Here is a 3,287-nt window from a genome sequence, read left to right on the forward strand (position 1 = left end):
TTAGCTTGAGTTAGCTTGAGCTAGCTTGAGTTAGCTTGAATTAGCTTGAGTTAGCTTGAATTAGCTTGAGTTAGCTTGAGTTAGCTTGAATTAGCTTGAGTTAGCTTGAGTTAGCTCGGGTTAGCTTGAGTTTGACTTCATTAACCCAAGTTAGCTTGGGTTAACTTCATTAAGTTAGCTTGAACTAGCTTGAGTTAGCTTGAGTTAGCTTGAGTTAGCTTGAGTTAGCTTGAGTTAGCTTGTCTTAGCTTTAGCTAGCTTGAGTTAGCTTGAACTAGCTTTAGCTACCTTGAGTTAGCTTGAGTTAGCTCGGGTTAGCTTGAGTTAGCTTGAGTTAGCTTGAGTTAGCTTTAGCTAGCTTGAGTTAGCTTGAGTTAGCTTGAGTTAGCTTGAGTTAGCTTGAATTAGCTTGAGTTAGCTTGAGTTAGCTTTAGCTAGCTTGGGTTAGCTTGAGCTAGCTTGAGTTAGCTCGGGTTAGCTTGAGTTAGCTTGAGTTAGCTTTAGCTAGCTTGAGTTAGCTTGAGTTAGCTTGAGTTAGCTTGAGTTAGCTTTAGCTAGCTTGAGTTAGCTTGAACTAGCTTGAGTTAGCTTGAGCTAGCTTGAGTTAGCTTGAGTTAGCTTGAGTTAGCTTTAGCTAGCTTGAGTTAGCTTGAACTAGCTTTAGTTAGCTTGAGTTAGCTTGAGTTAGCTTGAGTTAGCTTGAGTTAGCTTGTCTTAGCTTTAGCTAGCTTGAGTTAGCTTGAACTAGCTTTAGCTACCTTGAGTTAGCTTGAGTTAGCTCGGGTTAGCTTGAGTTAGCTTGAGTTAGCTTGAGTTAGCTTTAGCTAGCTTGAGTTAGCTTGAGTTAGCTTGAGTTAGCTTGAACTAGCTTGAGTTAGCTTGAGTTAGCTTGAGTTAGCTTGAGTTAGCTTGAGTTAGCTTGAGTTAGCTTGTCTTAGCTTTAGCTAGCTTGAGTTAGCTTGAACTAGCTTTAGCTACCTTGAGTTAGCTTGAGTTAGCTCGGGTTAGCTTGAGTTAGCTTGAGTTAGCTTGAGTTAGCTTTAGCTAGCTTGAGTTAGCTTGAGTTAGCTTGAGTTAGCTTGAGTTAGCTTGAATTAGCTTGAGTTAGCTTGAGTTAGCTTTAGCTAGCTTGGGTTAGCTTGAGCTAGCTTGAGTTAGCTCGGGTTAGCTTGAGTTAGCTTGAGTTAGCTTTAGCTAGCTTGAGTTAGCTTGAGTTAGCTTGAGTTAGCTTGAGTTAGCTTTAGCTAGCTTGAGTTAGCTTGAACTAGCTTGAGTTAGCTTGAGCTAGCTTGAGTTAGCTTGAGTTAGCTTGAGTTAGCTTTAGCTAGCTTGAGTTAGCTTGAACTAGCTTGAGTTAGCTTGAGTTAGCTTGAGTTAGCTTGTCTTAGCTTTAGCTAGCTTGAGCTAGCTTGAACTAGCTTTAGCTACCTTGAGTTAGCTTGAGTTAGCTCGGGTTAGCTTGAGTTAGCTTGAGTTAGCTTGAGTTAGCTTTAGCTAGCTTGAGTTAGCTTGAGTTAGCTTGAGTTAGCTTGAACTAGCTTGAGTTAGCTTGAGTTAGCTTGAGTTAGCTTGAGTTAGCTTGAGTTAGCTTGTCTTAGCTTTAGCTAGCTTGAGTTAGCTTGAACTAGCTTTAGCTACCTTGAGTTAGCTTGAGTTAGCTCGGGTTAGCTTGAGTTAGCTTGAGTTAGCTTGAGTTAGCTTTAGCTAGCTTGAGTTAGCTTGAGTTAGCTTGAGTTAGCTTGAGTTAGCTTGAATTAGCTTGAGTTAGCTTGAGTTAGCTTTAGCTAGCTTGGGTTAGCTTGAGCTAGCTTGAGTTAGCTCGGGTTAGCTTGAGTTAGCTTGAGTTAGCTTTAGCTAGCTTGAGTTAGCTTGAGTTAGCTTGAGTTAGCTTGAGTTAGCTTTAGCTAGCTTGAGTTAGCTTGAACTAGCTTGAGTTAGCTTGAGCTAGCTTGAGTTAGCTTGAGTTAGCTTGAGTTAGCTTTAGCTAGCTTGAGTTAGCTTGAACTAGCTTGAGTTAGCTTGAGCTAGCTTGAGTTAGCTTGAGTTAGCTTGAGTTAGCTTTAGCTAGCTTGAGTTAGCTTGAACTAGCTTGAGTTAGCTTGAGTTAGCTTGAGTTAGCTTGAGTTAGCTTGTCTTAGCTTTAGCTAGCTTGAGCTAGCTTGAACTAGCTTTAGCTACCTTGAGTTAGCTTGAGTTAGCTCGGGTTAGCTTGAGTTAGCTTGAGTTAGCTTGAGTTAGCTTGAGCTAGCTTGAGTTAGCTTGAGTTAGCTTGAGTTAGCTTTAGCTAGCTTGAGTTAGCTTGAACTAGCTTGAGTTAGCTTGAGCTAGCTTGAGTTAGCTTGAGTTAGCTTGAGTTAGCTTTAGCTAGCTTGAGTTAGCTTGAACTAGCTTGAGTTAGCTTGAGTTAGCTTGAGTTAGCTTGAGTTAGCTTGTCTTAGCTTTAGCTAGCTTGAGCTAGCTTGAACTAGCTTTAGCTACCTTGAGTTAGCTTGAGTTAGCTCGGGTTAGCTTGAGTTAGCTTGAGTTAGCTTGAGTTAGCTTTAGCTAGCTTGAGTTAGCTTGAGTTAGCTTGAGTTAGCTTGAACTAGCTTGAGTTAGCTTGAGTTAGCTTGAGTTAGCTTGAGTTAGCTTGAGTTAGCTTGAGTTAGCTTGTCTTAGCTTTAGCTAGCTTGAGTTAGCTTGAACTAGCTTTAGCTACCTTGAGTTAGCTTGAGTTAGCTCGGGTTAGCTTGAGTTAGCTTGAGTTAGCTTGAGTTAGCTTTAGCTAGCTTGAGTTAGCTTGAGTTAGCTTGAGTTAGCTTGAGTTAGCTTGAATTAGCTTGAGTTAGCTTGAGTTAGCTTTAGCTAGCTTGGGTTAGCTTGAGCTAGCTTGAGTTAGCTCGGGTTAGCTTGAGTTAGCTTGAGTTAGCTTTAGCTAGCTTGAGTTAGCTTGAGTTAGCTTGAGTTAGCTTGAGTTAGCTTTAGCTAGCTTGAGTTAGCTTGAACTAGCTTGAGTTAGCTTGAGCTAGCTTGAGTTAGCTTGAGTTAGCTTGAGTTAGCTTTAGCTAGCTTGAGTTAGCTTGAACTAGCTTTAGTTAGCTTGAGTTAGCTTGAGTTAGCTTGAGTTAGCTTGAGTTAGCTTGTCTTAGCTTTAGCTAGCTTGAGTTAGCTTGAACTAGCTTTAGCTACCTTGAGTTAGCTTGAGTTAGCTCGGGTTAGCTTGAGTTAGCTTGAGTTAGCTTGAGTTAGCTTTAGCTAGCTTGAGTTAGCTTGAGTTAGCTTGAGTTAGCTTGAGTTAGCTTGAGTTA

The sequence above is a fragment of the Convolutriloba macropyga genome, unplaced genomic scaffold, assembly GCF_964194025.1.
Source record: "Convolutriloba macropyga unplaced genomic scaffold, txConMacr16.3 SCAFFOLD_1743, whole genome shotgun sequence".
Classification (NCBI taxonomy): domain Eukaryota; kingdom Metazoa; phylum Xenacoelomorpha; order Acoela; family Convolutidae; genus Convolutriloba; species Convolutriloba macropyga.